The sequence below is a fragment of the Gopherus flavomarginatus genome, chromosome 13 (genome assembly GCF_025201925.1).
Source record: "Gopherus flavomarginatus isolate rGopFla2 chromosome 13, rGopFla2.mat.asm, whole genome shotgun sequence".
NCBI lineage: Eukaryota > Metazoa > Chordata > Testudines > Testudinidae > Gopherus > Gopherus flavomarginatus.
The window spans coordinates 1,017,497-1,045,159 of record NC_066629.1 but is presented as its reverse complement, the minus strand read 5'-3'; the positions used below and the strand labels follow the sequence as shown (position 1 = coordinate 1,045,159).

The window sequence follows — 27,663 nt, the reverse complement described above, 5'->3', positions numbered from 1 at the left end:
GGGGGCCAGTGGCCAGGCACAGGGGAACCGACTGAGACTGGGAGAGTCTGGCCTGGGTCTGGGATCTTCCCCTGTGGCTTTGGGAGCTGCGGGTCCTCCAGGGAGGAAGCCTGTGGGAGCTGGACACCTGCCGTCTGTCCTGCTGAGCCTGGCCTCTCCTGGGTGGCCGCTGGTGGATTTGGGGTGGTCCTGGAGGCTGGTAGGTGGGCGCAGGGATCTGAATGGCTCCGGGTGAGTCCACCCCAGGCCCGGTGTCGCCCCAAGCAACTTTGGGGGCTGTGAGTCCCGAACGGGGCAAGCGGGAGGGAGCCAGACACCTGCCATCTATCCCGCCAGGCGAGGTCGCTGGTGGATTTGGGGCAGTCCGGCGGCCGGGTGCAGGGGGACTGATTGAGTCTGGGAGAGTGTGGCCCAGGTCCGGGGTCTCCTGCTGTGGCTTTGGGGGCTGCTGGTCCTCCAGGGAGGAAGCCTGTGGGAGCTGAACACCCGCTGCCAGGCCAGGCCTTGCCTGTGTGGATGCTGGTGGATTTGGCATGATCCTGCAGGCTGGGGGCTGGGCGCAGGGGGCCCAATTGAGTGCAGGTGAGTCCGCCCCAGGGCTGGGGTTTCCCCCTATGGTTTGGGGGGCAGCTTTTGTGGTAACAGCTATAAACGTATTAATGCCTTGCCCTTCACTGTATGCATCTTTTTACTGTAATGGCGACACTGACTAATCAAGAAGACAACTCTGCAATTTAGATACCACTGCAGATTTGGTATAATTAAAATGAAGTTAGTTTTTCTTCCTCCCCACAAAATTAATGGGAATATGCCAATAAGAAACAAATACAAATTTCATTCAGACACGTTTAACATAGTTGAGAGGTAAAATCTATCTGGTGGGTATCTTTCAGACTGTAAAAAAATATACAGTCCATTGTTCACATAGTTAAGAAAAACAATTCGGTTACCAAAAGTTTATTGATAAAAGTTTAATGCCAACTTACTTATAAAAATGAAAAAAAATATTTTAAACATACATCGTACAATTGACCATCCGAGCCCTACTGACTATTAATGATAGTAAAGCATTTAAGGAAGTTGTGTCAGAAAGCAAAGATTAACTCCAGGGATGTATGCTGCTTTAAAAAAAAAAGTTTCTTGTTTGCTGGAACCTACATGCCTGGCCTAGTTCTTAAAGCTAATTACAAAATCCTCTTTCCTACTGGTCCAGGTGTCCTGACAGTTGTTTCTTCTAATAGCACTGTGAAAAGAAAAGAAATATTTGATGAGGTATCTGCATACAGCTCATTTCTAGTTCTTTGCAAGCAGGAAGAGAAGGCGGCACTGCTCTAAGGTGGCAATTCCCAGTCACAGCATTTGCTTACATTCAAGCATCTCTACAGGGATTGAAAATGTTTTTTCTGTTCACTTGCCCACAGGAAGTGCAGAGAAAAGTGTATTTGGTCCTGAAGCCATTTGTACTAGTAGAAAAGAATTTCTAGACATGGCAGGTTATGAAATACCTTGAAGCATGGGTTTGACTTAACTTTAAATAAAAGGACAAAAATAGATGTTAACTTTACAAAACTTAGAAAGGTGCACCAAAAAAAAGGAAGCTTTTTCCTGGCATTTCCCCCATTTTCTTCCGCTGACCTACGTTTCTGGGGTGCTACAGCAGCCTAACAGGGCAAAGAACATATAAGAATTAGGAGGAAAACAGAAGCCGGCTATTCACACTTCACTGTACAATGGCCAATGAAGTAAAGAAAGACCTTTCTTTCTCCTGCTTCTAGCATTGTCTTCACTCTCCTGGCCATTGTAGCTCCCCAGAAACTTTTGAAATAATCTTCCAAAATACAAGAATTGTCAATTCCAGAGCTGTCTCTCTCCAGCCCCCCCGCACCACGTGTCTGCAGCAACAGCTCTTCCCGCCCTCTCCACTGAAAGGGAGAAAAAGCCGAAAACTTACCACACCTCTTCCCAGCAGTTCACTGAAAGGAATGCTGGGAAATGTAGTTCTTTCCCTTCTCCAGGGCTGGCTCTATAGGAAATACAGCTCCCAGGGCCCCCTGGTGGTTCTCAGCTCCCAGGCTGCATCTGCCCTTGCACATGGGACCCCGAGCACCTGATTGCTTTGCTGGTGCCTGGAGACAGCCCTGAACCTGCCTGAAATGTGCTGCATGCTTTTTAAAGTGTAAGTTTAGCACAATGTATTTTCATTGAAAGCTGATTTGATCAAGGAATATTTTACCAACAGGAGCTCTCATCCTTTCTCACCTAGTTCTTGGGCATAGACCGGAAAAGGAAAGCAAGTTTTCTGCCTCCTTTTTTTTTTATTCTGAATCCATTTCTCAGCTTTCAGTGAAGTAGCCATTGAACAAACTAGTTGAATAAGCTGAAATAAAGAAAATATTCTCTCTGCCGCTTTGTAAGAGGCGTTTGTTATCACAATCTAGTTAACACTTCAACAAATGTACTTCCAGTGCTCAGCACAGCGAATTCCACCACTTCGGTGGCTTAACTTTCTTTAGAATTTCATTATAAACATGTACTGCTTTAATATGAGTTAGTTTATTTTAATAGATTATACTATATTTAAGCTTTAACATAAGTTGTCACAATTTCAAATTTAATTTTAAATAGGTTTATTTTTTAAAAGAAAAACTGATGTAAATAACATATCCTGATTTTTATTTTTCAATCAGATGTATGCATTGGCAGATACAAAGTTTTCAGAAGGAAACAATGTTGCCTCTTTTAAAAACCCAACTTCCTTTTTTCAAAAGAGGTGCCCTTTGTTGTTCACTTACATCAACTCCTCTCATGGTAAAACTGGTCACTCTCTCTTTCCAATTCAGGTAAACGGCAAGAAACAAAAAATGGACACGTGGATATTCTACCCGTTGTTAGGAGAGATCACAAATCCATCCCCACCTCTGGAATCATCCTGGTTATCTAGTAATCGGTCTGTGTGTGGAGATGATACCAACACACCAACTTCTTTCCAGTACTGCACAAAAGAAAGGTATTGAATAAATGTAATCTTAGGCTGTTTTCTGGAAGGCTGAAAATTGTATTGGGCAGGAGTGTGAGGGTTTGGTTCCTAAGTATTATAAGGAAGAAGTTATGGGATAACTACAGAAACTCATGGGCAAGAAATTACCAGAATGAAATAGTATTTCTCAAATAACTCTGGAAATCATGGTTATACTTTTTTAATGTGTGACCTAAAATATCTTTATTAGGGAATGTACTGGGAAAGTCAAGTATCAGACAAATCTTGATCTTTTGTATAATGACAAATATTTACCTTTTGAAAAAGCCTCCTTGTTACATCACATCGTTATGATCCTTTGTGGTGACAGAGGGAGCTGTCTTCTGTAACAGCAGGGGCACGGTGAATGCCAGTTTCTTCCTGTTGTTACTGCACAACACAAATGGATGAAGGTTAGGGGACTTATGCGTGTGGATCTTCATCACCACCTGTATCGTAAGCGTGCATATGCCGGCTTTCTGGGGTTTATAGTCTAGTCCAGTGGTTCTTAACCAGGGGTGCGCAGAGGCCTTCCAGGGGGTACATTAACTCATCTAGGTATTTGCCTAGTTTTACAACAGGCTACATAATGATTTTGTAAGCAAGTAGTTTTCAGGTGAGGTAAAACTTGGGGTACACAAGACCGATCAGACTCCTGAAAGGGGTACAGTAATCAGGAAAGGTTGAAAACCACTGGTCTAGCAGCTTAAAGCACATTACCTAGCAAATAAATAAAAATCACAAACTAACCTTAATATACCAAATAGATTGGATATGAATTAGCAGATTTTTGTCCAGCGAAATGATACAAGGAGGCTGCAGGTTAATAGGGGCCAAGCTGCACTTGCTTTACAGCTTGGAATCCCCTTGTCTTTTATTCACAGGCTAGAAATCCTTTAGCCTAGGTCCAGAACTTCCCCCAGGTCAGTCTTTGTTCTCAGATGTTTCCAAGAGTCTTCCTGGGTGGGGAGTGAGGAACTCCAGATGATGTCACTCAAGGGGTTAAAGGGAGAGATTAAGGAAGATAAAAGCATTGCTGAGAAGTTAAATTATTTTTTGAATCAGTCTTCACTGGTGAGAATATTGTGAAGAATCACAGAAGTGTAGGACTGAAAGGGACCTCATTAGGTCATCTAATCCAGTCCCCTGCACTAAAGGTAGGACTACATGACTGACCAGTTCTGACAGGTGTTTGTCTAACCTGTTCTTAAAAACCTTGAATGAAGGAAAGTCCACAATGTCCCTAGGCAACTTGTTCCAATGCTTAACCACCCTGACAGGAAGTTTTTCCTAATGGCCAACCTAAACCTCCCTTGCTGCAATTTAAGCCCATTGCTTCTTGTCTTCTCCTCAGCGGTTTACAAGAACAATTTTTCACCTCCCTTCTTGTAACAATCTTTTTTTGAAAACTATTATCATGTTCCCCCTCAGTTTTCTCTTCTCCAAACTAAACCAATTTTTTCAATCTTCCCTCATACGCATGTTTGCTAGAGCTTTGCTGTGCTCTGGACCTTCTCCAATTTGTCCATATCTTTCCTGAAATGTGGTGCCCAGAACTGGACACTGTACTCCAGCTGAGGCCATTATTGGCAGGCAGTAGAGTAGAAAAATTTCTTCTTGTGTCTCACTTACAACACATGGAGAACAGTTGATCACCTCCCTCTTTATAACAGCCCTCAGTGTATTTGAAGACAGTTATTAGACTTTCCCGTAAGTCTTCTTTTCTTGAGAGTAAACACGCCCAGTGTTTTTAACCTTTCCTCATAGAACAGGTTTTCTAAACTTCTTATCAGTTTTTTTGCTTTCCTCTGGACTCTGCAATTTGTCCACATCTTTTTAAAGTGTTGTGCCACAAACCGAACACAGTACTCCACCTGAGTCCTCACCACTTTTGAGTAGAGGGGGACAATTACTTAGTATGTCTTCTAGACTCCCCCAGAATATTAGCCTTTTTAGCAACTGCCTCATGTTGTCTCCTATTCAATTTGTGGTCCTTTGTAACCCCCTGATCCTTTTCAGCTGTACTACTGCATAGCCAGTGATTTGCCATTTTGTAGGTGTTATTGCTCTATTTATTCTCAAGTAGAGTTTGCACTTGTCTTTACTGAATTCCATCTAACTGATTCGAGACCAATTCTTCAGTGTTGTTTTGAATTCTAATCCTCCCTCCAAAGTGTTAGCAATCCTTCCCATCTTGGTGGGATCTTCAGATTTTATAAGCATACTTTTCACTCTACTATCCAAGTAATTAATGAAACTATTGAGTAGCGGCAGCTTCAGGACGGACCTCTGCAGGCAGTAGATACATCCCTTAGTTGACCACAGAACCATTGATAACTACTCTTTGAGTATGGTCTTTCAACCAGTTTTTTACCCACTTTATAGTAATTTAATCATTTCCCTAGTTTGCTGATGAGAATGTCCTCTGGGACAGTGTCAGAAGCCTTAATAACATCAATGTCTCTCACCTACGGCTTCCCTCTAACTTCTTGGCCAATAACCTTGTCAAAAATGGAAATCAAGTTAATATGGCATGATTCATTCTTGACAACTCCATTTATAACCCTGTTATCCTCTAGCTGCCTACAGCGAGATTGTTTAATAATTTGTTCCATATGTTTCCAGGTATCAGAACTAGCTCGACTGGTATCTAAGTTAGCCACTGTTTCACAGGAGTGGAGGGCAGCAAATTTTTACATCTATTTTAAAAAGGGTCTGTGGGTGACTGGAATTACGATTCACAAAGCTTTGCATCTGTGCCTGGCAAATTTATTGAAATAACTATTTAAAAGTGAAAACAAAGTGTTTGAAGGATCATGGTATGATGGAGCTTTACCAGCATGGTTTCTAGAGAGGAAAATGTCTCATTATTGTCTTAAAATTCTTTTCAGAGGGGTAGCTGTGTTAGTCTGTATCAGGAAAAACACTGAGGAGTCCTTGTTGCACCTTAGAGACTAACAAATGTATTTGGCATAAACTTTTGTGGGCTAAAACCCACTTTGTCAGATGCATGGAGAGAAAGATACAGTAAGCCGTATATATATCACAGCACATGAAAAGATGGGAGTTGCCTTACCAAGGTGTGGGGTCAGTGCTAATGAGACCAATTCAGTTAAGGTGGAAGTGGCCTATTCTGAACAGTTGACCAGAAGGGGTGACTAACAAGAGAGGGAAAATTGCTTTTGTGGTGCTAACAAGGCCAATGCAATCAAGGCGGACGTTGCCCATTTCCAACAGTTGACAAGAAGGTGTGAGTATCAGCAGATAGAAAATGTATACCTACTTATTGTATTTTTCACTCCATGCATCTAATGAAGTTGGTTTTAGCCCACGAAAGCTTATCCCCAAATAAATGTTAGTCTCCAAGGTGCCATGAGGACTCCACATTGAAATTCTTTGAACGTGTCAATGAAATAGTGAATAAAGGAGAACCGGTTGATGTTTATCTGGACTACCAAAAAGGCCATTGTCCAGGTCCCTCAATAAAGAGACTAAGTAGTCACGGACTGAGAGGCGAAGTATTCTTATAGATCAAAATCTGAATAGGGGCTAGGAAGCAAAGGGTTATGTCTATACTGCAAGTATTACAGTTGCATCTGCTCAGCTGTGGTGTAGATTCTTGCTACAGTGATAGAAAGGGTTTTTTTGAAATTCACTCCCTTGAGAGGTGCTACCTAGGTTGACAGAAGAATTCTTCTTTTGACCTAGTTGGTGTCTATATTAGGGCTTTGATCAGCTTGATTATGTTTTCTAGGAGTGTGACTTTTTCAAACCTCTAAGCAGCATAGTGAGGTTGACCTAAGTTTTAGGTGTAGGCCAGGTTTAGGACTAAGTGGCCAATTTTCCTCTTGTCAAAATATAAACCGTACGATGCCTCCAAGGTTTCATACTAGGCTCCTTTTTGTTTAATGTATTAATGATCTGTAAAGGGGGGCGAGCAGTGAGGTAGCAAAATTTTCAGCTGGCACAATTCCTTAGGTTAGTCAGGACTAGAGGAAACTAAATAAGCTGGGTGAGCAGGCAACATGATGACAAAGAAATGCAAATGAGAGGTACAATGTCCACTCCTTAGATGTATTACAGTGTCCTAAGTTAACTGTATCAAATCAAGAAAAGGATGTGGGCATCCAACTCCCCAGTAAGCATTCTAGAACCCAAAACCAATGCTTCGTGCATGAGGGCTGAGATCTGCACAAGGGGCCACAATCCTGGTGCTTTAAAATGTGCCAATTATTCAAATATGTGTTTACTGTCAAGGTATGCTAGAAGATAATACTTAGCTTCTCATCTGCAAAGAACATTATTCCATTAATTCTTGTGAGTGAGGACGCTTCCTTTTCTCCTCCTCCTCTATTTATAATATGTTACAGCTAAAGAAATCTGAAGGTAAACTTTTGTGTGTTTCCTCTTTATTGGTTGTTTTTTCTCCTGAAGATATGATCCTATCTCTATGGGTTTTGTTTTTCAGAGCACAGATAAGTCTGTTTTACTCTGGCAGTGGCCCAGAGATGTTTAGGCTAGTGTCGAACATCCTAGATGAGGCACACAAGCCAGACCCAGTTACAGATTGGTAAGTTTTTACTGAAAACTTGCATGGTGTTGTTTCTTCCAATTTAAAGTTTTATATCTTTTACTTACCAGTAGACATTTGACAAGACAACTTAGGTGTTGTCTGATGTAGTACTGAGTTTTAAGATATCATCATTTAAATAAGCTGTCATCAAGTTAAATTGGAAAGATCTGTTACTAGTACTTCCTTGGAATAAACGAAAGTAGAAAGGCAGTCTTCTGTTCATCCTTCTATCAGCAGATGGCAACTGGAAAAGAAATGAATGTCTTTCGTTATTTTCATTTTATTAAGAGGATTAATGGAGGTATGACTGTGGATATATCTGAAGGTAGAGTTAGCTCATAATTCAGAACATTCTGAAATGTATTTGCAAAAAGAATAGGAGTAGCTGTTGCACCTTAGAGACTAACAAGTTTGAGCATAAGCTTTCATGGGCTAAAACCCACTTCAGCGGACGCATGCAGTGGAAAATACTGTAGGAAGATATATATACACACACAGAGAACATGAAACAGTGGCTGTTACCGTACACACTGTAGTGAGAGTGATCAGTTAAGGTGAGCTATTACCAGCAGGAGAGAAACTCACACTTTTTGTAGTGGTAATCAAAATTGTCCATTTCCAGCAGTTGCCAAGAAGGTGTGAGCAAGTGCTGGAAATGGGCATTTTGATTACCACTACAAAAAGGTTTTTTTTTTCCTTTCCTGCTGATAATAGCTCACCTTAACTGATCACTTTCGTTAGAGTGTGCATGGTAACACCCATTGTTTCATGTTCTCTAGGTGTGTGTGTGTGTATATATATAATCTTCCTACTGTATTTTCCACTGCATGCATCCAATGAAGTGGGCTGTAGCCCACAAAAACTTATGCTCAAATAAATGTGTTAATCTCTTAAGGTGCCACGAGTCCTCCTGTTCTTTTTGTGGATGCAGACGAACACGCAGCTACCCTGAAACCTGAAATATATTTGTATTTGTAGATACTATAAAAATCTTAGGATTTTGAACTGATTGATCATTGCAGCTAAATCATTTTGAGTAACTGGCCTCCAACTGAAGAATTTGACTGTCGCATAGATAGCCTTTTTCATTCAACTAAGCCAAATGTGGAAGGGCTTATAGAGGGAGTTTTAACTATATATACACAAAGCTATTAAACAAACCCATTATAATACCTTCCACATTTGTTTTAGTTGAGTGGAAAAGGCACTGTGCCAACTGCTATGGCAAAATTCTTCAGCTGAAGGCCAGTTACTCAAAATGATTTAGCTGCAATGATCAATCAGTATAAAATCCCGAAGATATTTATAATGTCTAGACATACAAATACATTTCAAAAAGAACAGGAGTACTTGTGGCACCTTAGCGCATGTCCAGACTAACCCGCGGCATCGGCGGGTTAAAATCGATTGCTCGGGGATCGATATATCGCGTCTAGTCTGGACGCGATGTATCGATCCCTGAGCGCGCTTACATCGATTCCGGAACTCCATCAACCCGAACGGAGTTCCGGAATCGACACGGAGAGCCGCGGACATCGATGCCGCGCCGTCCAGATGGGTGAGTACCTCGATTTTAGAAATTCGACTTCAGCTACGTTATTCCCGTAGCTGAAGTTGCGTATCTAAAATCGATTTTAATTCCTAGTCTGGACGTGGCCATAGAGACTAACAAATTTATTTCAGCATAAGCTTTCGTGAGCTACATCCGATGCATCCGAAGAAGTGAGCTGTAGCTCACGAAAGCTTATGCTGAAATAAATGTGTTAGTCTCTAAGGTGCCACAAGTAGTCCTGTTCTTTTTGTGGATACAGACTAACACGGCTGCTACTCTGAAAATACATTTCAGAATGTTTTGAATTGTTTATCTATTTCCAAGATTTATGAGCTATAATATCTAAGAGAACAAAAAATATCCCCTGAAGAGTAGCCAGTCCTGCAAATCAGTATTTTTTCTTCAATCAGCTGAATAAGATAACATCAGAAACAAAACATTAGTGTTGTATCTCTTCCCATATCATCCATCTGTCTTGTCTATTTAGACTGTGAAGTATTTGGGAGCAGGGACCAGATTTATGTTCTGTAAGGTACTTTGGGGTCTGACTAAATAATACTTTTAATTATACAACTGTGCTGAAGTCTGCTAGTGGGATCTACACAAATCATATTGTAGGAACATGAAAGTTAAATTTCTACCATTTTTGTTTTTCAAATGCAAAAAATATGTATTCGTATGTAACAGAAGCGTGACTGCAAAACTTGTCCTGTCCCCCAAGTCCCAAATTTCCCCCAAACTCTGTTACCTGTAATGTCCCATCCTCTCCTGGAACTGCTCCTTAAAAGAGATAGTAGACAACAGCTCATTAGTTTAACTGGGGTTTGACAAACACAGTTTTGATCAAAACACTGAATTGGTTTATAGTAAAAACAAATTTATTAAACAAAAGCCCATAGTTTTAAGTGATACCAAATATAGAAAATAGAGAAAGAGTTGCCAGCAAATGAGTAAAAATACAATTTTAAGATTAAAACTTAATTTCTGCAAGTTACAATCTTGTCCTCAACAGGTTTCCCACCTATACTTAATACCCAGGGACTTCAAGCACTTGAGTTGCAGGATCCGCCATTCTGTGATTTCACGACCTCTGACCCCTTTAGCTCCTCAAGTAATGATGCCTGTCAAGGTTCCTTCCCCAGTCTGAACTTTAGGGTACAGATGTAGGGGACCTGGATGAGAAGCTCTAAGCTCAATTACCAGCTTAGATCTGGTCTGGCTGCCACCATTCACAAGTACTACTTTCCTTCCCCGGATAGCCTTGAGAGACTTCACCAATTTCCTGGTGAACACAGATCCAAACCCCTTGGATCTTAAAAAAAGGAGAAATTAACCATCCCCCCTCATTTCTTCCACCAACTCCTGGTGAATCCAGATCCAAATCTTAAAACAAGGAAAAAATCAATCAGGTATATTAAAAAAAGGCTTTTAATTAAAGAAAAGAAAGGTAAAAGAAAACCCTCTGGGAGAGATTAGGATACCAGCTACTCTCACAGACAACAGATTCCAAACACAGAGGATGTTCCCCTGGGCAAAACCTTAGTTACACAAAAAAAAATATCCAAATACCCAATCTAATTGTTCCTCTAATTGCACAAGACAAGTTACAAAGAAATAAACGTAAACCTATTTATTTCCTTCACTGATACTCACTACTTAATAAGAGGCTGAATTCTGGAGCTTTCCCACTCCAGTCAAAGTGAAACTGACCCAGACAAAGGGAACCTCCTTCCTCCTTTTTGAACCACGCTGTTCCTCCATTGGTTCCTCTGGTCAGGTGTCAGCTAGGCTAGGTGAACGTTTTAACCCTTTACAGGTAAAAGAGGCATTAACCTTTAACTATCTGTTTATGACAGTGCCAAAATGGTTTTTCTCTCTCCCTATAGCTTCTCAAAGTTCATTGATCCTGCTTCAAGGCAGGAAGGCTTCCTGGAGATGCAGTTTCCATCCTTCCACTTGCTGTCCTTATGGCTTTGTTTATCTTGCATGTAAATGTGCCTTCCTTATGTCTGCCGGACAACCAGGCTGGTCAGACATAAAATAAACAGTCCTTTGTCTAGGGCTGACTGGGTTATGGCCTGCTCGCCAAACTCATTTTAAGAACGTAATTCTAGCACAGATGAACTCTTTGTACACAAGTCTGCATCCATTATGCAAGAATATTACTGATCAGTGAGGTTTTAGATTTCTGATAATATATTACATGCCATCTTTTGGGTAATTATCATGAGAAGAGCGTATTAAGTGTACTGAGTGTGTCAAGAATTGCTGATGCAAAGTAGTGAACCATCAGTGGGTCTCTATCTCAGAGTTTATGCAGAAAATTTGAAAGGTTTTTCTGTGATACCAAATAGCTTGAGTTAAATGTTTGCTTTTAAGGTATACGCTTCCTATTTTTACCATGCCTGATCATTTCTAAAAAACATATGCTGGGAGGGGAAATTCTGCCCCTCACCTTCTTCATGCCAGATACCTCTCCCTGTGGTGAGTGAAGTGGATGCTTCAAGGGTGGGGTAACATACATTGTTGCAGCTTTTCTCCATTACCCAACTTCCTTCTGGTACCCAAAGGAGCTTCTCACAGAGAAGTGATAGCATAGTGCTATATTACGCTTCCTCAGCTCTCTCCTGCACTGGGGGTCCTAGGGAACAAATTTGACCAGAGCTGATGGCATACCTCCACTGGAACTGTGTGGCTGTTGGCTTGGGGAAGAACTAGAGGCCCGGAACCAGTGCAGACGTATAGAGCATGTGGATCTCTCAGAATTGGTAGGATTTGTTAACAGGGATTTGCAAGGGAGTTCTCCAGGTGAAGGAGGAGCACAGACAGCATCTGTGGGGTAAGTGACTGTCTGCAGTGTTTGGGTTTGTGTGTGTGTTTGGGGGTTACTTGCTGTGTGCTGAGCTTGTGTTTGTCAGTCTGTTTGGTTTGTTTGTTTGAAGGACCGTGTGCTGTAGCTGGCAGTTGGAGGTGGAGCTACTAGGAAGGTTTGAAAGCTAGAAGCCTCTGGTAATTGGCTGAGCCTTAACCAGTGGGCGGGGCATTCACTCAGGCCAGGGCTTTATAAAGCTGCGCACAAGCGACCAGGGAGCTTAGCGAACAGGAGCTGCTAACAGGGAGTTTTGCAAGGGAGTTTGGAAGGGGAGTAGGAAGGGAGGGGGGGTCCCTTGTCGGTCTCATCTGTGACCCATTGGTCCCTTGAACCCATAACCTGAGCCACATCGAAAACCTTTCTGTTCACAGCAAAGAGGAGCGGACAGAGAGCTGTAGACAGGAATTTGAGACTTTGACAGAGGGAGGCTTAAAATGGTGAGGAGGACCCGTAACACCTGTGCCAGCACTGCTTCTGTCTCCTCCACCTGCGCCTGTAGCCAGACAGAGCACCAAAGCATGGATGCTTTTACCCAGATTCTGGTGTGGGCTTGCAAAGACTGTAATTTGCAATTTCCACTTACTGATATCCAGGCTGGGGGTGGCATCCAATGTGAAAGGTGCCTACTGGTGGAATCTCTCAGGCAGCAGGTGGGAGAGCTACAGGAGGAGGTGGCCTGGCTGAGGAACATCTATGTCCATGAGCAATTCCTGGACAGTATCCATGTGGAGACAGCTGATGGTGCTGTCCCAGTTGACGGGACTACTGACTCTGCAGTGGAAGAGGAGATGCCTCAGGGTGTACCTGACACACCAGTGGAGGAGGAGGCTCAGGGTGGACACAGCCAGCTGGGTACTTCTAGCAGCGGGCAGTGCTCCACCACTGCTGCGAACCCTCCTGTTGTGGTAAAAGATACAGGAGAGAAGAAATCACCACTAACAGTTAAGGGGGTGAAGCCTCGTACCCCTAAGGCTGGGAGGTCTGCTGCCACCACTGATAAGAAACGTAGGGTAGTGGTGGTTGGAGACTCTCTGCTGAGGGGGACGGAGACACCCATCTGTCGCCCTGACCGTTCATCCCGGGAGGTATGCTGCCTGCCAGGGGCCCGTATCCGAGACGTTACAGAGGCTTTGTCGAGGATTATCCGGCCTTCTGACTACTATCCCATGCTACTCATCCATGTGGGCACAAATGATACTGCGAGGTGTGATGCTGAGCAGATCAAGAGTGACTACAGGGCTCTGGGAGTACGGGTTAAGGAGTTTGGAGCGCAGGTGGTATTCTCTTCGATTCTTCCTGTTGAAGGTAGGGGTCCGGGCAGAGACAGATGCATTGTGGAGGTGAATGCCTGGCTGCGAAGATGGTGTCGCCAGGAGGGCTTTGGCTTCCTCGACCACGGGATGCTACTTGAGGAAGGACTGCTAGGAACAGATGGCGTTCACCTTTCGAAGAGAGGGAAGGCCTTATTCGCGCACAGACTGGCTAACCTGGTAAGGAGGGCTTTAAACTAGGTTCGACGGGGACAGGTGAGCAAAGCCCACAGGAAAGTGGGGAACAAGACCTGGGAGATGGGTTGGAAGCAGGAGGGAGCACGGGCTATAATGGCAGAGAGGAAGGAGGGTCAGGGCAAAGCTGGGAGGCAAAATCAAACCAGTATCTTAGATGCCTTTATACAAATGCAAGAAGTATGGGTAATAAGCAGGAAGAACTGGAAGTGCTAATAAACAAATACAACTATGACATTATTGGCATTACTGAAACTTGGTGGGATAATACACACGACTGGAATGTTGGTGTGGATGGGTATAGTTTGCTCAGGAAGGATAGACAGGGGAAAAAGGGAGGAGGTGTTGCCTTATATATTAAAAATGTACACACTTGGACTGAGGTGGAGATGGACATAGGAGACGGAAGGGTGGAGAGTCTCTGGGTTAGGCTAAAAGGGGTAAAAAACACAGGTGATGTCGTGCTGGGAGTCTACTACAGGCCACCTAATCAGGCGGAAGAGGTGGATGAGGCTTTTTTCAAACAACTAACAAAATCATCCAAAGCCCAAGATTTGGTGGTGATGGGGGACTTCAACTATCCAGATATATGTTGGGACAATAACACCGCGGGGCACAGACTATCCAATAAGTTCCTGGACTGCATTGCAGACAACTTTTTATTTCAGAAAGTTGAAAAAGCTACTAGGGGGGAAGCTGTTCTAGACTTGATTTTAACAAATAGGGAGGAACTTGTTGAGAATTTGAAAGTAGAAGGAAGCTTGGGTGAAAGTGATCATGAAATCATAGAATTTGCAATTCTAAGGAAGGGTAGAAGGGAGTACAGCAGAATAGAGACAATGGACTTCAGGAAGGCAGATTTTGGTAAGCTCAGAGAACTGATAGGCAAGGTCCCATGGGAATTAAGACTGAGGGGAAAAACAACTGAGGAAAGTTGGCAGTTTTTCAAAGGGACGCTATTAAGGGCCCAAAAGCAAGTTATTCCAATGGTTAGGAAAGATAGAAAATGTGGCAAAAGACCACCTTGGCTTACCCTTGAGATCTTGCGTGACCTACAAAATAAAAAGGCGTCATATAAAAAATGGAAACTAGGGCAGATCACGAAGGATGAATATAGGCAAATAACACAGGAATGCAGAGGCAAGATTAGAAAAGCAAAGGCACAAAATGAACTCAAACTAGCTATGGGAATAAAGGGAAACAAGAAGACTTTTTATCAATACATTCGAAGCAAGAGGAAGACTAAGGACAGGGTAGGCCCACTGCTCAATGAGGAGGGGGTAACAGTAACGGGAGACTTGGAAATGGCAGAGATGCTTAATGACTTCTTTGTTTCGGTCTTCACTGAGAAGTCTGAAGGAATGTCTAGTATAGTGAATGCTCACGGGAAGAGGGTAGGTTTAGAAGAGAAAATAAGCAAAGAGCAAGTAAAAAATCACTTAGAAAAGTTAGATGCCTGCAAGTCACCAGGGCCTGATGAAATGCATCCTAGAATACTGAAGGAGTTAATAGAAGAGGTATCTGAGCCTCTAGCTATTATCTTTGGGAAATCATGGGAGACGGGGGAGATTCCAGAAGACTGGAAGGGGGCAAATATAGTGCCCATCTATAAAAAGGGAAATAAAAACAACCCAGGAAACTACAGACCAGTTAGTTTAACTTCTGTGCCAGGGAAGATAATGGAGCAGGTAATCAAAGAAATCATCTGCAAACACTTGGAAGGTGGTAAGGTGATAGGGAATAGCCAGCATGGATTTGTAAAGAACAAATCATGTCAAACTAATCTGATAACATTCTTTGATAGGATAACGAGCCTTGTGGATAAGGGAGAAGCGGTGGATGTGATATATCTAGACTTCAGTAAGGCATTTGATACAGTCTCGCATGATATTCTTATAGATAAGCTAGGAAAGTACAATTTAGATGGGGCTACTATAAGGTGGGTGCATAACTGGCTGGATAACCGTACTCAGAGAGTAGTTGTTAATGGCTCCCAATCCTGCTGGAAAGGTATAACAAGTGGGGTTCCGCAGGGTTCTGTTTTGGGACCGGTTCTGTTCAATATCTTCATCAACGATTTAGATGTTGGCATAGAAAGTACGCTTATTAAGTTTGCGGATGATACCAAACTGGGAGGGATTGCAACTGCTTTGGAGGACAGGGTCAAAATTCAAAATGATCTGGACAAGTTGGAGAAATGGTCTGAGGTAAACAGGATGAAGTTCAATAAAGATAAATGCAAAGTGCTCCACTTAGGAAGGAACAATCAGTTTCACACATACAGAATGGGAGGAGACTGTCTAGGAAGGAGTATGGCAGAAAGAGATCTAGGGGTCATAGTGGACCACAAGCTTAATATGAGTCATCAGTGTGATACTGTTGCAAAAAAAGCAAACGTGATTCTAGGATGCATTAACAGGTGTGTTGTAAACAAGACACGAGAAGTCATTCTTCCGCTTTACTCTGCGCTGGTTAGGCCTCAACTGGAGTATTGTGTCCAGTTCTGGGCACCACATTTCAAGAAAGATGTGGAGAAATTGGAGAGGGTCCAGAGAAGAGCAACAAGAATGATTAAAGGTCTTGAGAACATGACCTATGAAGGAAGGCTGAAGGAATTGGGTTTGTTTAGTTTGGAGAAGAGAAGACTGAGAGGGGACATGATAGCAGTTTTCAGGTATCTAAAAGGGTGTCATCAGGAGGAGGGAGAAAACTTGTTCACCTTAGCCTCCAATGATAGAACAAGAAGCAATGGGCTTAAACTGCAGCAAGGGAGATTTAGGTTGGACATTAGGAAAAAGTTCCTAACTGTCAGGGTAGTTAAACACTGGAATAGATTGCCTAGGGAGGTTGTGGAATCTCCATCTCTGGAGATATTTAAGAGTAGGTTAGATAAATGTCTATTAGGGATGGTCTAGACAGTATTTGGTCCTGCCATGAGGGCAGGGGACTGGACTCGATGACCTCTCGAGGTCCCTTCCAGTCCTAGAGTCTATGAGTCTATGAGTCTATGAGTCCTGCAGCCTCCTGACTGGGCTGCACTCTTTCTTGCACCCAAACATTTGGTGAGGAAATTGCTCAAGGATGATCTGAGTTCCTCCTCCTCCCTGCAAAAAATAGAATGGTGGAGACTATATAGCTAACATTGACTTTACTGACTTCTCTTAGATAGTTAGTATTTGGGGGAAAAAATCAAGAGAGTGATTTGCTAGTGCATTATTTCTCTTGAATTTTTATCTTCCCTATCTTAAAACATAATTAGTTGTCATAGAAGATTGCTAAGAGGAGAGACCATCAGACATTTTCAAGCACTGCAGAAGTCAAATCTGTATCTGGTGGCTTACAAATGTTGTTAAACTTCGAGCAGGATGATGTATATATTTAAAACAATGACTGGAAAACCTTATAGCAAGTGATTTAAATAAATGTTTTCTTGCTGGGGGCAAAAACATACTTTTCTTGAACAAGGAAAATGTAATTAAAAAAAGAAATAAGGAATCAACTTTGCGGAGATATTGGGAAGGTTAATTTTGTCTTAGAATTCTATGGACTCTTTCTATGGAAAGTGCTCTAGAAGTTCAAATGTCAGTACAGAAACTCTTTAAGAATCAATAATGAAGTTTCTGAAGATATGAAGGGCAAATAGTTGAGATTGAAGCACCATAATGTGACACATTAAAAGTAGACTAGGAAAAACAATAAAAAATAGACTTCAGGAAATAATTATCTGCTGTCAACAGTTAAGTACGCTAATAGTTTTTTATAACTAATTCCTGTGACAAAACTGCTTGAAATCATATCTTTAGCAAAGGTCTTAGTAGTAGCTTTGCATTTTGAAAAAAGAACACTTAACTCTGAACAAAGTTATAATGTAACATGAATGTGTTTGGTCATTCCTAAAAGTGCAATTCTATTTGTTACAGGAATTATCTGTTGAGATTGTTTCCCCCTATGTTGGCATCTGACACTGGAAATAATGGTGACTTGTCAGGTCTGTCTTCTGAGCACTGTTTACAAAGTAAAGATTTTCCAAACCCGATTGGCACACGGGGACTGTTACCAAGGACACTTGCAAAAGTTATCTGCTGTGGAGACTTACACAGAGTGTTTGACGACCATCTTACAGAGTCTTTGCTTTCTCCTTCTGACCCTTATACTCAGCCATCTGCTGGGATCTTGAACATTTATCCTGAAAATCCTGCTTTTGAAAATAATGCCATCTTTCAGCAAGAAGGATTAGCATTTCAGAATGTACAGTTTAATCAGCATGTGTGCAATTATCATAAGATGAACTTAAATGGAGACCATGAAAAGAACTGCTCTGATTTTAGTTATTTTTCTTCTCAGTTTCGAATGAAAGATGGCACTGGTATTCAGAAAGAGTATTGGGAAACTGACCAAACAAGAGGCAAACCTATGAAAAATGACGAACAAGCACAAGCAAAGTACTCCAATGATTTAGCTAGTCCACCTACTAATGGCACATGGGGCGAAGTGTTCCAGGACAATCATCTGGTTTCTAAAAGATATGAAAATTTTACAGCTTCTCATAAATCACAGCCATCTAATCACCCACCGCTTTATTTTTTCAATCAACCATTTACTAAAGAAAATCATTTTCCTGGAGGAACAAATAGAAACCCACAGGAAGCTCACATGCAAAATGGCCAGAATAGCTTCAATTTGGGGGAAACGTGTAATAACATTGAATATAAGAGCCATATGAATCCTAAAGAATGCTCTCGTAAATTTTGTGACTATCATTTACTTCTGACAACTGCTCAGCAAAATAGAAATTTTCATTTGTCTTACTGTGGCCATACTTCTTTCTCATTAATGTCTGATTTTAAGCAAAATGGCCTATTTTGTGAGGAATCAAGTGCACCATACTTTGCCTTTCCAACTCCTTTTAAGTATAGGCCTCGAAGAAATTGCCTTTGGCCTGCTAATGAGATTGTTATTCAACTGGATAAGTGTTATCTACAGAGCAGAACTCTGAAGGAGGAGAGGAAAAAGGTAATAATCTATCCCATGATAGACTTGTATGTAGGAGGTGATTATAAAGGAACTGCTAGGTAGAGTAGAAATTCCTGCAATTTACTGGTGAAAAGGAGCCAGTCTTGCTGCCTTTTTGCAATATGGTGACTTTCATTGTACTCTAAATATTTTGAGCCCCATCTACAACAATCTATTTTGAGTCTGCACAGTTGTAAGAAGATAGCAGACAGCGTGAATGTTGTAAAATTGTGCATGACACTGAGGTTCAACTTTTGTTTTTCAGCTGCACAGGAGTTAGGACAACTTGTTCAGCAGTAATTTTCTTGAACTAAATTACACCTGATGCCAGTGGTTACTTAACCATGTACCCTCTTTGGCCAAAGTGTCTTATGTTATCTGGTGACATGGATCCTGTTCTTTGGTTCATGTTGTTCAGTGCAAGCTCGGTAGCCAATAGTTACCACCATCCGTGGATTGTGGAAGAGACCACTGATGTAAGCCTGGATGGTTGGTAAAGAAGGGCCTTTATTAGTCCAGTTCTTTTTGGATAGTGCTCAGTTTGGCATGAACGGAGGGAGGGCCAAGAGGATGGTTGTTTACATTCAGGGGCGGCTCTAGGCAACAGCAAAGCAAGCAGGTGCTCGGGGCGGCTCATTTGCAGGGGCGGCAGGGATCCAGCCTGGGAGCTGAGAACCAGCAGGGGGCCCTGGGAGCTGTAGTTCCTTGGTTAGCTCCCTGCGTGTAGCACCAGCCCTGGAGCAGGGAAAGAACTACATTTCCCACCATTCCCTTGGCCGCTATCAACAGGAAAGGGAGGGGGAGTGAGGTAGCTGAGACCTCATGCTGCAGCTTGGTGTGAATGGAGAGCTGCACTGGGAAGGGCAGGGAGACCCCGTCCCCATCCACTCCCTCCCAGTTCCCACCCCCTGACTGCCCCCCCCGAAACCCCATACCATCCAACCCCCCTGCTCCTTGTCCCCTGATTGCCCCCTTCTGGGACCCCTGCCCCTAACTGCCCCTCAGGACCCCACCCCCTATCTGTCCCCTGACTGCCCTGGCTCCTATTCACACCCCCACCACCTGACAGACTCCTTGGACTCCTATGCCTATCCAACTGCTGCCTGTCCCCTGACTGCCCCCCCTGAACCGTGACCCATCTAATCCCCCTCTCCCTGCTCCTGATTGCCCCTCAAACCTTTGCCCATCCACCCCCCCGCTCCCTGTCCCCTGACTGTCCCGACCCCTCTCCACACCCCCGCCCCATCCAACCCCTCCTGCTCGCCCTCTGGAACCCCCTACCCCTTCTCCAACCCCCCGGCCCCTTACCATGCTGCTGAGACTAGCGTGTCTGGCTCTGCACAGAGCCAGACATGCTGCCGCAGACATCTTGCTGCACTCCCCCCACAGAGTGCACAGCCCTGCCCGCCCCCAGCGCTGCCGGCTGAGGCTGCAGGGGAGGAGCAGGGGGGCAGAGGAAGATCCAGCCGAGCTGCCCTGTCAGCCGCGCTACACTCTGCATTGGGAGGAAAATCCCAGACCTTCTGAGAGTTTAATCGCTATTTAAAACTCCCAAAGCCGGACATGTCCGTGAAAATACGGACGTATGATAACCCTAGTCGTATCCTCAAGGAGTAGGCTTTGGCCCAGATATCCCCTTCAGAAGACATCACCAGACTGGATTAGGGATAATGGTGTGACCTCACCTTGCAGTCCCCAAAGAAGGAATTGTGGGGACTAAATGGACAGTGCCCTCTCTATCTGAAGCCTAGCAAGGGAGGTACGTGGATCCCACTAGAATTTAAAATGAAAAGTAAGGGAGGGGAGGCTCTGGACCTGGGCAGCTTTAGATACAGTACCAGGCACGTAGGAGGATTTCCAATTCTGAGCCATGGAAGCAAAAATTGACTTTTCCTTTCCAGATGTAGCTAATATTCAGAAAGGGAATCTAGCACCTGCCTTCCAGATTTGAACACCTCAAAATTCAGGAGTGCTCAAACTCAGTTTGGGCAGCTGTTACTTCATTTCTCCCAAATCAAATATACTGATCCACTGTAACTTGCTGTAGAAAAGGTAGGATAAAATTGAGCAAGAAATGCTTCCCAGTGGTTATTAGGACTGGAACTGCTATTTTCAACAGCCATTGCCTTTAGTTTTATTTGTTTAAAAGGAAGACAGTGATATTGCATTGGCAAATTCCCCATAGAAACAAAGAGTGGAACAAAAGAATAATAAAGGCATCTCAGCTTTTCCTCATTTATGGAGGACAGTCTTATAATATGCATCCAGATATCCTTCAATCACACAAGCTGAAAATTGTTGCACTTTATTGCAGTTCTGTAACTATATGGGAACCAATCCTGTCTGTGTTCTGTGCACATCCAAAATTCCTGCTGAATGACCCGCCCTGGGAGCGAGTTACCAGTGGCCCAGGGCTGGGACAGCAGGAGGGTGCAGGTGGAGGTAGGGTGAGAGAGCCCAGGGTTGGGGTGACAGGGAGTACAGGGGGAGGCCCAGAGCTGGGGCGGCAGGGTGTTTGTATGTGGGTGGTGAGGGGGAGACCCCAGAGCTGGGGCAGCAGGGGGGTGCGGCGTGGAGCCCAGGGCTGGGGTGGGGGGCAGCCAAACATTTTTTTGCTTGGGGTGTCAGAAAACCTACATCCGGCCCTGTTTATGTCTGACTTCAAATATAAGAGAGATGTCCCTCTAAAACACAGTCTGTTGGCTTTGTCCCATCTTTATTTGCCTAGGCCTATTGTCATGAGTGACTTTGATGTCCACGTGGATGACTTTTCAGGGCTGATATCTTTTCAAAGCCAATATGTTAAACCTGGGATTCTCCTTGGGGGTTTCAAACACAACCACTACAGCAATTGAGGGCATCTCATGTACTTGCTAGTAGTTCCTGGATTTGAGTCTCTGAGAGCCCTTAACATGGTGTTCTCAGTAGGCAGTTGGGAATTCACATCTCTAATTAGGTGTGACAAAGCTAGAGATTAATCTTCCAGGGATTATGCAAGATCCCTCTATTTCCTTGGGTCTGTACCCAAGATTGATTGTTGGTTACAGATGTTGATTCTAGATTTATGCTTTAAAGTAGTACTTGGAATTTTTGGAAGTACCCTTATTTTTACAGCCAGTTGTTAGCAGTTTAAAGTTTAATAATGACTTCTTATTGTTTTAAATGCCCCCAGATACTTAAACAGCAGACACATCTCATGCATCTACATAGTGAAAAAATAGAAAAGCTTAGGCTATCAGATAAAACTCTGTTCTAAATATTTTAAAGGTATGTGCTTTCTCTTCAGATTGAAGCTGATCTTGCAAGAGACTTTCCAGGAGCATGAAGATCTCGCTCAGATAAGACTCCTGTTTTCCGACTTCCTGCTAACCCTTCAGGAGTGGATCGTTTGATTGGGTACCAGTTATCAGAACAGGCCAGAGTAAGCATACTTACAGCATGGAATGTTCTGCAAGGATGAGTAACATCAGGTTATATGTTTGTGGGTTTATTATTTTGTGGAGGATTTGAAAAATTAACTCTTTTGGTGTTTGCAATATATTCGGTAGGTGCTCACCTTAATAAGAAAAATGGAAAGGCTTCGTGGTACTCCTGTCCATGAGAATGTACCCAAAACTTTAGAACATCATTTGGAAGCTATTCATGTTACACAAGCGAGGCGGAAAGATGAGATTCATAATGCTGCTAATCCACAGAGACAAGGAGTATCTTGTTATAATAATGAAAAGGGTAAATACTTTTGTTTGCTTTGTAGTTCTACAATTCAATTTGTAACACATTTTAAATGTTGTCCTGGCAACAGGTAGACTTACTCCATTAAACAGAAACTTTCTCTATACGTGGGCTTTTGACTTTAAAAGAGAAAAATCCCTCACTTGTATCAGGTAATTTCTACATAGACTTTACTGTTTTGTGGTGTTGATTTTTAGACCCCTTCTTGTCATAAGATATTTTCTCAGTTAAAAAAAAGCCCTCTTTATTATATTAAATAATCAGACTTTGTTAAAGACCCTGGATGAATTCCTACTTGTTTCAGTGCATGCTGTTAGTTAACAAGTAGATATGAGAGTTATCACTGTAAAAAGGTAGCGTATGACTGGGAATTGATACCAAACAAAAATATCTGCCAAGTAAGCAATTCAGCATCCTTAAGCAGATTATACTCATTTTAAAAAAATTGAGCTTATTCTTTATTAATAGTGATTGAGAGTGGACTTTCATCCTTCTTAGCTTACAAAGTAAAAATTCTCTTTGTCTTACACTGCTCGTTAATTGATGTTTTGTCTATCACAAAACCACTACAGTAACTCCTCACTTAACGCTGGAAAGTTATGTTCCTGAAAAATGCAACTTTAAGCGAAACGATGTTAAGCGAATCCAATTTCCCCATAAGAATTAATGTAAATGAGGGGATTAGTTTCCAGGGAATTTTTTATATATATATACATACACACACACACATGCACACAGTGTATAAGTTTTAAACAAACAATTTAATACTGCTACACAGTGATGATGACTGTGAAGCTTGGTTGAGGTGCAGGAGTCAGAGGGTGGGATATTTCCCAGGGAATGCCTTACTGCTAAATTATGAACTAACAATTGGCTGAGCTCTCAATGATTAACTCTCACACTCTACGAGGCAGCAGGGAAGGGTGCGGGGAGGGACAGCTGCTGCACAGAAAACTTAGGGGAGCTGGGAGCTGCTAGGGGGGCTACTGGTCCACGCTGGTTCCACCCACCCACCAGCTAGTGGCAACGGGCTGCTCTTCCTGCAAGCAGTGGACAAAGCAGGTGGCTGCCAAATGATGTTAGAAGGGAGCATTTCCCAATTTTAAACGAGCATGTTCCCTAATTGATCAGCAGTGTAACAATGAAACAACGTTAACCGGGATGACTTTAAGTGAGGAGTTCCTGTACAAATTTGGCATGATTGGCAGCTTCTGCTGAGGAATGGCAAGCAAGAATTTTTGATGACACTGGTGAATCAAAACCAGGTGTTGTTGAGATCACATCTATCCAATTTGGAGGCACCAAAAAAAATTTTTTTTTGTTTTTTGTTTTTGCTTTGTTAAAAAAATAAAAAAGGGAGAAGGATAACGCTTAATGTAAGATAGAACTCAAGGATCCTAAGATTAAGCATATTGTGGGCTAGTGCTATCCTGCTAGCAATGAAAAGAGCAGGCTTTACTCCCCAAATCTTGGGGTTGAAGAGTTGGAGTTCACCACCAAGAACAGTAAGTAAATTCCACATAGAAAAGTCCAGACTCCAAAAGTGGAATCCACAGTCACAGTTGAAAAAATAAGACCGTCCTAATCCTGTGGACTTTTTCCTCTTAAAGATGTCAGATAGGTTAGATAAGCTGTCATAACCCCCACCCCTACACACACACATTTGAGCGAGTAGACAGATTCTTGTAGACTTCCACTGCAATTGCCTTATTCCAAACAGGGATGGAAGAATTGACTCTTTAATGACAAATATCTCTGGCAGTTTTATCCATGCTAGCCCCAATCACATTTCCAGCCAGAGCCTGTGTGGACAGTGCACTAGTTAAAAGGCAGCTTTGGCTTCATCCGTGGATTATATTTTCAAGCGAGAAGTGGTGATTGTGATCTGTGTAGCCCAGAGGAGAATGGCAGAGAATTTCAAGTAGAACAAAGTCTGTCTTCCTCCACACATGTTCTCCAGAAAGACCATACATACTTTAAATCTTGCATCTCCTTCCAACAAGTCCAGATGCAATAGGAAAGACCGTTCATCCCATACAGGCAAACTGAAGATTAGATCTTGCAGGAGACAAGGCAAGAGTTAGTCTTTCAAGGTGCTTTCTCCTTTGTGACTTTTTGATTTGTTATGATTATCCACAAGGAATAAGTATCTTACACAGAGCAGTATATCATGGTTGACCATATTTAATGTTGCAGAGAGAGCCGGGATAAAGGAGGAAGGCTGCCCTCCAACCATCTGCATCAAGAGAACATCCATCTGTACCAATAATACAGTGTTTGCTCCATGTTCTTGGCTGAATCCAGATTGCATAGAGTCCAATATCTTGGTTTCAGACCAATGAGACTGAAAGTGGTCTATTGCTAGCTTGCTGGGAACCCTAAAGATTTCATAGTGGATACTTGCCAAGTCAAATGCATCCAGGGTGTAATTCAGTTTGTTCTGTGATTGAAGGCCGAAAGGTGGACATACACACTGAGTGAGGCATTGGCTTTCTCCGACCAGTGAAGCTCCCATTACGTTTTTTAAACCAAGCAGGAAGGGTGGGTATAGGACTTGCAGGTTTGGGATTAAATCTCCTCTAGGGTGTGCAAGAATTTCTGTGTTGTGAATGAGATGAACTCAATGAATGACAAATAAGCTTATGCTCAAATAAATTTGTTAGGTGCCACAAGTCCTCCTGTTCTTTTTGTGGATACAGACTAACACGGCTGCTACTCTGAAACATGTGATTGTCACACTATCTTGAAGGAAAGGAAATTGTTAGTACAAAGTTCTCTTTTTTCTTTGATTTGTACGTCACCACCATTTGTTACCAAGAACCCGTGTTCTGGAATCTGAATTTATCTCATAACTTAGGTGCATTGGAAAGCCTAGAATATAACTAAAGAAATATTGGAAATATGGTTCTTTAATACCAGGGTGCAGTCTTTCCTGTGGTATTTCATTACTGTAATACATAGTGCTGGCTGAATTCAAGAGATTTTTGTCTAATTGATGGATGTCATGGTTGTATATTACTTCTGTTGTGATGTGGTTGCATATTCTTGTCGTTTTAGATGTTCTTGCTCTGGTAGCTGCCATTAAAGGGTTAGCTGTTTCCATACGCAAGGCTCGTACTGCTTTATGGTGTGCCCTGCAGATGACTACCAAAAATCTCCTTAAGCACGGCAGTGAAACAGAAGGAGGGTTGAAAGGAAACAGCACACAAGAAAAAAATAGTGCAGATCCTGAAGACCAGGGAAGCAAAAAAGAAAAACATGAGAAACCAATTTCTGCATAACTGCAGGGAAGAAAAAAAGAAAGAAAGTGAATTGACTTGTGCTATGGAGAACTTTTTTGCTAGGTCATCAGAAAAAATAAGAATATCCAGCGGATCAGTGCTGCAATTTTATTATTGTGATTCTGGTGTTGACAAATATTTATTGTAATAATGTTATTGCAGTTTTAATATTGCTGGTATTACAGAGTCTTCTGTGTAAGAGAAAGATTTTATTAATCAGGGGAACTGGGCAATAGATGACCATTTTCTCAACCACTTAGCCAAAGCTCCGTATCAGCTGTGACTCAAGCCATGAGCTGAGAAACCAGTGAGTGGCAAGGCTCATTTTGACTTTTTTCTTCATTTTCAGAAACATTCCATATTTATTTTAATGTTTTGATTAAACGTTCATTTAAAATTCTGTTTTAATAAGATACAGTTGTATCTTTTGCCAAATCTTCCTAGTAATCAGATTTAACGATTTACTCAGGAACTATGTATATTATATATAAATATATACAGAGTATATAGGGGATTTTTGAGGAGTAGGGATGTTTGCAAGATATTTACACAAAGCTAACTATACTAGGTTACCAAAACCCTTTAACTGATTTGTTTTAGCATGAGAAAATTTCATATGTTTAATTGCTATTACTAGTCTTGATTCTGTTGCTTAGACAATCAGAATGGTTACGTATCAATGTGACTGTAGAGCGAGAATTAGAAAAGGATGGACAATTCATACTTTGATCTTATCATCCTACTTATGAATATTTTAATGCTTTATCAATCGTGTCTTAATGTTAGATTGTCTTTCACAATGTACTAATTACCAAGTATGTTCTTAGGTGTTAGTATATTGATTGGTTTTGGAGAGCAGTTCTTGTTTTAAAAAAAAAGAATTATGTTGAGGACAGGAAAAAAACATTTAAAGACTTAAAATGAAGATTCTTCTGTTTCATAATTTTATGATGTTGAATTTGACACTTTCTTGATAAATATATAATTCTCTTTGCATATACATATGCTTGCTAAATATTCCAAACAGTCTGTAATTTTGGACCTGTGAATGTTTCTAGAACATCTGTAGTCTTATAGTTCTATTAGTACCAATACAGTATCAATGGTAGTACTATTGTTAATGAGGTGATGAGTCAATCATTTTGTAGAATGAAAAATCACTAATGCCTCATTTTGATCCACTGATTAAACAGAGGAATTATTAGAAGACAGAATCTTGTTAAATTATGCTCCACTTTTTCTAAAGAAAATTTAATCGTTAATGGATGGTTTCAATGGACATTTTAAAGTCTTAGTCTAAAACTAAAAATTGGTACCGAAGAGAATTATTTTAGTGCTACCTGAGTGCATTTTGTGTGTGTGTGTGTGTGTGTGTGTGTGCAATCTGTTTGCACTAATATCTGAAGGTCAAATGTGTTTTTGTGAAACTATAGTTGGTGGTTTGAAAATGTTTCAGAGTTCACAGTATTTGAGTTGTTGATAGAATTTTAAGTTTTTGAGTTATGATTCTATGTTAACAGGAAATAGAATTTGAAACTCTTGATTTGCGTTTTTGTTTACAAAATAATTGGAGTCTTGCAGGATTGTTTTGTAGTATTGGATGTATTGGGCATTGTAGCGGGGTAACCACCCGCTCTGGCCCTGGAGGGCTTGGAAAAGCGCTGCAGAGGGCTGGGGCTGAGCAAGGTAAAACCGCAGCTGAGTGAGGGAAGGGGCTGCAGCTGGGGCTACCCCCCAAACTAAGCAACTGGGCCTTATAAGGAGGCCAGGGCAGCCAGCGGGAGCAGCCTCTCTCTGACTGGAGAGGGAGAAAGGCCTGGCTGCTGGGGAACTCACCCAGAGGACCTAGAGGGAGGCTGGGCTAGGGAAAGGCCTTAGGAGCTGGGAAGCCCTAGGCCAGTAACTCCTCAGGCTGCAGGGCCTAGTTTTCGGCCTACCTAGGTATTGGGCTTGCCGAGGGGCAGCCAGAGGGTGGGTGAAGGCAGCCAGTCCAGACCCCTTGTTGCCTGTGATGATTGGCTGGTACCCTGCAGTCTGCCCCAGGGCACGGGGGCTAAACAGAGACTGGCAGTAGCCATGACTGAGGCGACATGGGGACAGGGAGTGGGGGTTCCCCTGG

The 27,663-nt window shown here is 42.3% G+C and overlaps 1 pseudogene; it reads left to right on the top strand.

Annotated features, from left to right (window-relative positions):
- The first annotated feature begins 1,730 nt into the window (after nt 1–1,730).
- Nucleotides 1,731–25,544, top strand: LOC127033512 (uncharacterized; annotated as a pseudogene).
- Nucleotides 25,545–27,663: the final 2,119 nt, after the last annotated feature.